The sequence below is a fragment of the Orycteropus afer genome, unplaced genomic scaffold (assembly GCF_000298275.1).
Source record: "Orycteropus afer afer isolate SDZICR_OR568_19922 unplaced genomic scaffold, OryAfe1.0 scaffold00298, whole genome shotgun sequence".
Taxonomy (NCBI): domain Eukaryota; kingdom Metazoa; phylum Chordata; class Mammalia; order Tubulidentata; family Orycteropodidae; genus Orycteropus; species Orycteropus afer.
The window spans coordinates 3531954-3542037 of record NW_006921885.1 but is presented as its reverse complement, the minus strand read 5'-3'; positions in this window follow the sequence as shown (position 1 = coordinate 3542037).

Below are 10084 nucleotides of genomic sequence, written 5' to 3'. Positions count from 1 at the left end.
TTGTCTTCTTTTAAATCTCAGCTCCAGCATCAGTTTTTTGGAGAAGTCTAACCCAAGTTCTCAGCCCAGGATAAGCTCCCATCATGCATTCTCATAATAACTGTAATGAAGACATTCACTGTGGAAATAGTTGTTTATCATTGTCTTCCCCACTTGAATGTGGGTTCCAAGAGAGCTAGATAAATAGATATTTGTATAAAGAATGAATAAATGGATTTGCTATTAAACTCATGTGCACTTTCATTGAGCAGATAGTGGGTACTCAATAAATATTTGTGTAACTGACATTGAAGGCAGAAACCATGTCTATTAATCTCTGGATTCACTATTTGACTTATTACAATGCCTCCACAAAGTACTGGTTCAGTAAATATCTGTTGCCTAAGTGTTTTAAACAACCTTATCAGAATTAACCCAAATAATGGAAAATTAGCTACAATGCAATTCTGACTTCCTTCCCCCATGCCTTATAGAAATTTCTTTGTATCAGCAGAAGAGTTACTCTGCTATCTTTGCAATTATCTATGCCAGCCAACACAGAGTTTTCACCTTAAATCAGTTGACTTTATCTTCTGTAGTCCAGGAGGAGCATGACGATAGAAGGAGACATGGATAATGTGACTACAGACCCAAAGAATGACTAATAATTTGCCCCTTGTTCCCTTTAGTACACTTATACCTCTGTGAGCCCAAACAACCCAAGTCTTGGTTCCCCAAACAAGGTCACCTTATGCATCTTCAACTGACTTGTGTGAAGGCTTGTTTTATTAAGTCACAATTAGTTGCAGGTGCAAAGACTGAGGGCACAACTAACTGTGTCTGGAATCACCTTCTCACATACACAATTAAACACTTGCACACCCAGAATTAGGTTCAAGTGGCTAATTGCACCCGGAAGTAGGTAATTGCAGGTGCAATTAGCTGCAAGTGCAATTTTTCACCCGAGACTAATTGCTCCCAAAGTAAGGAGATAGAGATTGAAAATTCAGCACTGAATGTATGTGTGGTTATTGCAACCACCTGTGATTTTAATAGTTCACCCCCTTCCCGACTTGGAATATGGTGGCCTCCCTTTGGTCTTTATGAACGATTAAGTTACTTAACTCTGTCTGTTATTTGTTTTACAGCATTCTCTTCTCTAGTTGGGTCTTCTTTCCCTTACCAAGGCCTTCTTTCTTCAGGAATTCTTGCATCTCTGGCTATTTAAAAGGCATATCTTCTTCCACTGTTCAACTGTACCTTAAACTCCTCAGAATATAAGTAAAAAATGATGAATAACTTGGACAGCTTAGTGGGTGATAACTTCCAATTAGATCTTGAACATAGTTCCTTGAAGAATGACATTTGACCAAAGATGAAAAGCTCTTCTCCGTATTTCAGGTGAGGAGGAGATGGACTACTCCACCCAAATACCCAGATACCTGTCTCCACTGGCAGGTTCAACTTGGCAAATGTTTTTCTTCTTGCTGTTGTTGTTAGGTGCTATTGAGTTGGTTTTGACTCACAGAAAGCCAGTGTACAACAGAATGAAACACTGCCTGGTCCTGTGTTATCCTCAGAATTCTTGTCATGCTTGAGCCCATTATCGCAGCCTCTGAGTCAATCCTTGTTAAGGGTCTTCCCCATTTTTGCTGACCCTCTGCTTTACCAGCCATGATATCCTTCTCCAGAGATTGGTCCCTTCTGACAACGTGGCCAAAGTATGGCAGACAAAGTCTGGCCATTGTCGTTTCTAAGGAACGTTCTTGTTGTACTTCCTACCAGACAGATTGGTTTGTGAATTACCTAGCAGTCTATGCTACATTTAATTTTTCACCAACACCACAATTCAAATGCATTAATTCTTCTTTGGGCTTTCTTATTCATTGTCCAGCTTTCACATACATATGAGGCTATTGAAAGTACCCTGGCTTGGGTCAGGCACACCTTACTCTTCAACGTGACATCTTGCTCTTCAACATTTTAAAGAGGTCTTCTGCAGCAGATTTGCCCAGTGCAATATGTCATATGATTTCTTGACGGCTCCTCCCATGGATGTTGATTGTGGATCCAAATAAAATTAAATGCTTGATAACTTCAGTCTTTTCTCCATTTATCATGATGTTGTTTATTGGTCCAGTTGTGAGGATTTTTGTTTTCTTTATGTGGAGGTTTAATCCATACTGAAGGCTGTAGTCTTTGATCTTCATCAGTAAGTGCTTTAAGTCTTCTTCACTTTCAACAAACAAAGTTGTGTCATCTCCATATCCCAGGTTGTTATGAGTCTTTCTATGATCCTGATTGCACATTCTTCTTCATATAGTCCAGCTTCCCAGATTATTTGCTTAGCATATAGATTGAATAAGTATGGTGAAAAGGTACACATCTTTCCTGATTTTAAACCTTGCAATCTTCCCTCGTACTGTTCAAATGACTGCCTCTTGTTCTATGTACAGGTTCCTCATGAGTACAATTAAGTGTTCTGGAATTCCAATTCTTCACAACATTACTCATAATTTGTTATGATCCACACAGTAAAATGTATTTACATAGTCAATAAAACATAGATTAAAAATCTTTCTGATATTTTTTGCTCCCAGCCAAGATTTATCTGACATCAGCAATGATATCCCTTGTTCCACGGCCTCATCTGACTCCAGCTTGAATTTCTGGCAGTAGATTGTCAATATATTGCTGCAACTATTTTTGAATGATCTTTAGCAAAATTTTACTTGTGTGTGATATTAAGGATATGGTTAAATAATTTCCACATGCTATTGTATCACCTTTCTTTGGAATGGGCAAAAATACGAATCTCTTCCAGTTGTTTGGCTATATAGCTGTCTTCCAAATATCTTGGCATAAAAGAGTGAGTGCCTCCAGTGCTGCCTCTGTTTGTTGAAACATCTCAATGGGTAGTCCATCAATTCCTGGAGACTTTTTCTTCTTTTTTTTTGCCAATTCTTTCAGTGCAGCTTGGACTTCCTCCTTTAGTACCATTGGTCCTTGATCATGTACTGCCTCCTGAAATGGTTGATCTCTGACCAATTCTTTTTGGTACAGTGACTCTGTGTATTCCTTCCATCTTCTTTTGATGCTTCTGCATTGTTCACTGTTTTGTCCATAAACCAAAAGCCAAACTCACTGCTGTTTAGTTGGATCTGACTCATAGTGACCCCTCCTTGGATTTCCAAGGTGGTATCACTACAGAAGTAGATTGCCCAATCTTCCTTCAGAGGATAGAATCCCTCAATATTACAGTTTGAGGCTTCATTTTTTCTTCAGTTCTTTCAGCTTGAGAAATGCTGAGTTTGTTCTTCCTCTCTGATTTTCCAACTCCAGGTCTTTGTACACTTCATTTTAATACTTTACTTTTCATCTTGAGCTGCCCTTTGAAATCTTCTGTTCAGCTTTTTCATTTCATCATTTCTTCCATTTGCTTTAAACTCACACAAACTCATTACCTTCACGTCAGTCTCATTTCAAGAGCAAGTTTCAGAGTCTCTTTGATATCCATTTTGGTCTTCTTTTCCTTTCCTGTCTTTCTAATGACCTTTTTATTTCTTCATGTATGGTTTTCTTGATGTCATTCCATAACTTGTCTTATCTTTGGTCACTGGTGGTCAATGCATCAAATCTATTCTTCAGATGGTGTATAAATTCAGTTGGTATATACTCAAGGATGTATTTTGGTTCTTGTAGATTTGTTTTAATTTCCTTCAGCTTCAACTCAAACTTGCATATGAGCAATTGATAGTTTGTTCCACACTCAGACCCTGCCCTTGTTATGACTGATCATATTGAACTTTTCCATTTTCTCTTTCTGCAAATATAGTCAATTTGATTGCTGTATATTCCATCTGGTGAGGTCCATTGTATAGTTGCTATTAATATTGTTCAGGAAAAGTATTTGCAATGAATGTTATTGGTTGTGCAAAATTTTATCATGTGCTCTATGGTGTCATTTCTATCACTAAGGCATATTTTCCAACTACTGATACTTCTTGTTTCCAACTTTTGCATTCCAATCACTAGTAATAATTAATACATCTTGATTGCATGCTTTGTCAATTTCACACTGCAGAAGTTGGTAAAAATCTTCAATTTCTTTATCTTTGGCTTTGTGATTTGTGCATAAATTTGAACAATAGTCATATTAACTGGTCCTCTTTGTAGGTGTATGGATATTATCCTATCACTGACAGCACTGTACTTCAGGATAGATCTTGAAATGTTCTTTTTGATGATGAATGTGACACTATTCCTCTTTAGTTTGTCATTTCCAGCCTAGTAGATTATACGTTTGTCTCATTCGAAATGACCAATACCAATCCATTTCAGCTTGGTAATGCCTAGGATATCAAACTTTATGTGTTCCATTTAATTTTTGACAACTTCCAATTTTCCTAGACTAATACTTCATACATTCCAACTTCCAATTATTTATGGATATAGATGTTCTATATCAGTAAGTCTAATCAGAAAGAGAAAACGCCATAGTTTTCTCTTTTTTAAAATGATCATAAAATTATAGTATAATGGAAAAAAAGTATATAAATTTAAATTTAATATAATAGACCAACTAAGGAAGTCAAAACGATTAATACCACTCCTGAATGGCTTTTGCTAATGTAAGTGTTACTTAGGTAAGGAGCTGATCACCAGTTATTTTAACAGAGAGGTAATAATAAATTTATTTATAAATAATAAAGATAAAGGGAGCTAATTAAACAATACTGGCAGACTGAAAAGGCATAAAAAGAACACTGGTGTATTTCAGAGATGGTAACTGTAAGAAGCATCTACCCACCCCTGTCTCTCTAAGGGTTGGGAAAACACAGGGAAGAGGCTGGGTTATTAGAACCTAGGACTTGGAAGAGAGCCCTGCGGAAATGGAACACAGGCCTCTGGTGAAAAGGTGCTGATTGGCTGGTGCAGGTTTCCCGGATGTAGCTGGGATCCAAGACTCTGAGAAAGCGACACCATTCAGCTGGTTCTGGAACCTCAGGGGCTTGAAGGAGAGACCCTGCAGAGCTGGGACCCAGGCTTCCGAGGAAAGGTGCTGCCCAGTTGGTGTGGCATGCTAGGCACCTACCACACACTGCAGCACACATTTATAAAGGAGGAAATGATACCTGCATTTGTGCCATGGACCTGAGACTTGTGGTCTCAGTTTGGATCAAACCAGCATGGTGCATGAATTGATAGAAGGGAGGAAAGTGGCAGCTGCAGGAAAGAAAATGGCATGAAGAAAACAAATTGGAGACTGTGCCAGGTGTGTGTGTGTTTATGTGTGTCTTCTCTATGTCTACTTTTTCCTTTGCATGGTATTATTCGTTCTATCATGAAGAAATTGTGTGTGCATATGTGAAAAAGAGAGAGAGAGAGAGAGAGAGAGAAGGAACAGAATTGTGAATGTAAGCCACTGGTGGTCTTAAGATGGTGGTCTCAGAAGATGTCCATTGGCAGCCTTGACCTGCTATTGGTAGGAGATATAATTTCCTCCCATCTCACCTGGCTGGTTAATATCCTCTTTTTCCTTTCCTGCTGCAAGAGTTCAGGGCCGGCCTGAAGCCGACATCCTGACTTCCTCAGAGTGCTGACTTGTCCAATTCCCTGCTTAGTCACTGGGAGATGGGACTGGATCCCACTTGCTAAGCTGGTGGTAGCCTCTGCTGAACGTCAGTATGATGGGGCGGTTAACCCCTTTGAACTCTTCTGGCTATTGAATCTACCATTGTTTAGACTCTGTGGTGTGCTGGGACTTGTGACAAAGCCCGGGTGAGGAAGCAGGAGAGATGACAAGCTAAGGGGAAAGGAGGAGGGCAGGAAGTCCTTTGACTTGGCCTGGGCACCTGGTGGTGCTTACTGCCCCAGATAGACTTCCCTACACTGAGGCTCCAGCTGCACGTTGTGAAGGTCACTCTGTGCTCGCTGCCTGCAGGAAGGCAGTGTTTACTGAGCAGCAGAGCCATGCTTCCTTAATGGATGGATTCACTAAGCATTTCCACTTGGCAAGAGGAGGAAACCTGTCTTTGTCCTTATCACCTTGCTTGGTCACAACCTAGGATTGTGAAAAGGGGACATAAATGTTAGGGGACGTGAATCACCTACCAATGGTTTGAACTAAGAAGAAAAAAAAATCCTTCTCCGTAAAATGAATAAAATCACATGAAGGAAAATGCCAGAAATAGAAAAAAGGAGGCACCAGCTTTTAATAATCTAACCTTTAACAGTCGCTAGTAGCATTTATGGGTGTTTTTGTAGTTTCTCCCTCTCTGTCCTGTTGTTGTTGTTGTTGTTATGTGCCGTCGAGTCAAACCGTCCTACCCCCATGCAAATAGTTCATTCATTCATTCAATCAATAAGTATTAGTGAGTGTCTACTACCACTATTGGTGGGAGCTCTGGTGGCATAGTGCCAAAGGCATTTTTCTGCTAACCAGAAGGCTGGCAGTTCAAACCCACCAGCCAGTCCTCAGAAGGAAGACTGGGCAATCTACTTCCATAGAGATGCTGCCTCAGAAACCCAAGGAGGGGTCACTATGAGTTGAAATCAAGCCGACGGCAGTGAGGTTTTTTTTGTTTTGTTTTGTTTTTTTGTCTTACTACTTCCAGAGACTGGAGACAGGAACAAACATAAAAATTTCAGTTCCCAGCGAGCTCATATTCTGAGGGGAAGAGGGTAAAGTCTCTAGTACATACAATTTTTTCTGTTTTCACTTGTCAGTCTATCTCATGTGCACTTCCCTTGTTATTACGTCATCATCATACTCATTGTTTTGGTAACTGCTTACTTTCCAAGTGAATGGAACAGAGGTTTTATTTATTTTTTATTTTTTTACTGTTACAATGCTGTAGAGTATGAGCTCTGTTTCCCATTTCCCATTTTCCAAATAATGCTATATAAACATATTTGTTTAGATGGATTTTTTTCAAAAAACAATTTTTGCATTTTGGGCAGTTTTCTCCCTAGCTCTATTTTTCATAGTACCAACCAGGACTCTTGGTTACAAACCCACCCAAACTACCTACTGTCATGAAGTTGATTCTGACTAGTAGGGACTCTGTACTATAGAATGGAACTGCTCCATAGGGTTTCTGAGGCTGTAAATCTTTAAGGAAGCAGACTGCCTTAACCTCTGCCCCGCAGACACCATGCACACATGCAGTGTCTGGTGACACTGAACCACTAACCTTTTGGTTAGCAGCCCAATGCTTTAACTACAGTGCCACCAGAGCTTCTTTTGGTTACAAACCACAGACCCCCAAATCTGGTTATTTTAAGAAAAAAAGGAATGCATTAGAAGATTGTCTAGTCACTTACAGAACTGACAGGATGCTGGAGATCCCTGCTCATAGAAGCAGCAGGAACAAAGTTGGGCAATAAAAGGACAGTCCTGCTCCTGCCCCCAGGAACACTCTGGCAGGCCCCTGCAACAACCCCCTTATCTCTGGACTTGGCCTCACGGCACTGCGGCATCTCGGCTCCACCACCATCAGGTATTCATCCGCCTTGAGACTTGGTCTTAGGCCCTCAAGACTCCAAGCTGAGAGTGGGAGCAATAGTTTGACCAAGGCTGGATCACCTGTCAGTGTCTCTGTTTCTAGGGAGTGAGGAAAGGGAATAGCCATACTTCCTCAGAGCTTTTGGTGGGAGGTTAATTTCTACCCCTCACCTCCAAACAAGGGAGGTGCTTAGACTCTAGGTAGGAAAAGAGGAAAATTGTCTACTGCAGAGACATTCCTTCACTTGCTATATGTATGCTGGAAGATGGAGGGGTGAGGGCATATTTGAAGAGACCATTTATTTTTGCCTGGTTGTTGTTCTGCAGGCAAAAGATGAGGTAGTCTGCTTTTGTAAAGATTTACAGCCTTGGAAATCCTATGGGACAGTTCTACTCTGTCCTATAGGGTTTCTATGAATCAGAATTGGTTGTTGTTTTTAGGTGCCATTGAGTCAATTTTCAACTCATAGTGACCCTATGTGACAGACTAGAATTGCCCCATAGGACTTTCTAGGCTGGAATCTTCACTTGAGCAGATTACCAGGTCTTTCTCCCTTGCAGCTGCTGGGGAGCTTTGAACTGCCAACCTTTTTATTAGCAGCTGAATGCTTAACCATTGTGCCACCAAAGCTCCTTTTGCCTGCCCGAGTAAATGTAGCCTAGAGGTAGTCAGCTTCTCTAGCAGCCTTGATGTACTCAGCACTAGGTGCTGGGGAAACGTGGGGTGAAATTCTGATTTATTAGCTCCAGGAGTCTGGGGCTCAGAGAGGATCTCTGACTTAACCAGGTCACACAACCAGGAAGCTGAAGGCAGCTTTGGTGTTCTGAAACATCTGAACATTAGTTGTACTCTCACTGCTTCCTGGCACTGGGCTGCTTGACTGGTAAGGGGTGCCTGGAGCAATCCCCTTTCTGGGACAAAGGCCTTTTCAACAAAAGCGCCTTTGTAACAAGCCTGCCTTTGTTTGGCCACCAGACTGTTCCCTAGAGTAATTGAGGCCTGTAGTCCTAAGATATAAGGCTGCCTGACACTATTTGACAGTAATACAGCAATCGGAATTTAGGAGCTAGGGTTAGGTTTGAAATGCATGGACCAGGGCAACCCTGTCCTCAAACACCTGGACACCAGCCACCTGCTTTGAATGACCTGGACTTGGAGCCCTGGAGCCTCTTACAATCTGTGTAAGAGTAGAACAATCCCCACTGGTCATATGGTTTGGGGTGCTAGAAACCCTTTTGTCAGGCAAGAAGTCTGGCCTGCAGCCCTCACTGCAGTGTTTGCATTTTCAGGGACTGACTTTCAGGCACAAAATTGCCAGAATTTCCAGACTCTTGTCTGACCTATCGATATTGAAGTCAACACCCTGCAATGGTGTGAGCCAATCCCTTTAATCCTCTCTCTTTCTCTCTCCATGGCTTACTGCTTCTTTTCCTCTGGAGAACCCTAACTATGACAAATTTTGGATGTCTGTCCTGCTGCTGTCTGGAGGATAAAGGTCATAGCCTTGTGAGAATCCTTTAGTTATTGGGCAATGCCCACCTGTACCTGTTCCTCCAGTGCTCACTCCTCCCCTGGTGTGGTGAATGACAGCTTTCCTTTTTGTCTAAGGAAACATGCTTCCTTCAAATCCCATGGGATCTTGGGAGCAAGGATCTTGGGAGCCAATGTGAAAATTGACTTGTGCTTTTTGTCCATACTCTCTGAATCTGCACCTCTAAGTTACAGCTGTCTTATCAAGAGGAGAAAAGACAAGCTTGACTCTTACTGGAACCAGGAAATTAGCCTTTCATCATTCTTGTCTCATGGGACTATGAGGAACTGCACATAAACTCAGTCTCTGCCCTCAAGGAACATTAGATGTCTCTCAGGGCAGCAGACACTTTGAGGGGATGGGAGAGAAGATTTTATTAAAGCCAGTGCCCTGGCTCATGACCCTTCCACAGGGGCCATGTGCCCTGCCAGGCCCTGTGCACTTTCTGGGTGTGCCATGGCACAACTGCATGGCAAGTAAAGGAAATTCAGGATTTAGAGAAAAGTAGAATTTTGGCACGTGTAGAGTTAACATTCATAGATTCAACTATTGGTGTGTGACCTCAAGGGCTCATGACATGAGATGATTTTAATTGTGCTGAAGCACATATTTCCATCACACGCGGGCGGGTGAGTCACTTCACTACTGAGAACTCGGTGGCTGTCAACACCAGCATTTCAACAGATTTTGTGCTCTCAGTTCCTCATCACTAAAGGCAGTTTGGGAGGGGATTTTTTTTTTTTTTTTTTTTTTTTTATGTTTCAGCAATACTCGAGAATTTGAGGAGCCATGAAGGTCTGAGGTTAAGTCTCCTGGGTATGTGGGAGGTCCCCTATGTTGAAAGCTCCCAGTGTCTCAGGTTCACCTGTCATCTTTTCCTCTTGGCTCTCAGGCTTCTCTTTAAGGCCTTATGTCTTAGAGTCAGACTCTTTCAGCCTCAGGCCCACCTGCCAACCTCAGTGATGTCAAGGGGGTAGGAGCAGTGGAAGAATTCCTTTCTGATGTATGCAATTGTTGTTGTTGTTATGTGCCATCGAGTTGGATCCGACTCATAGCGACCCCTCCT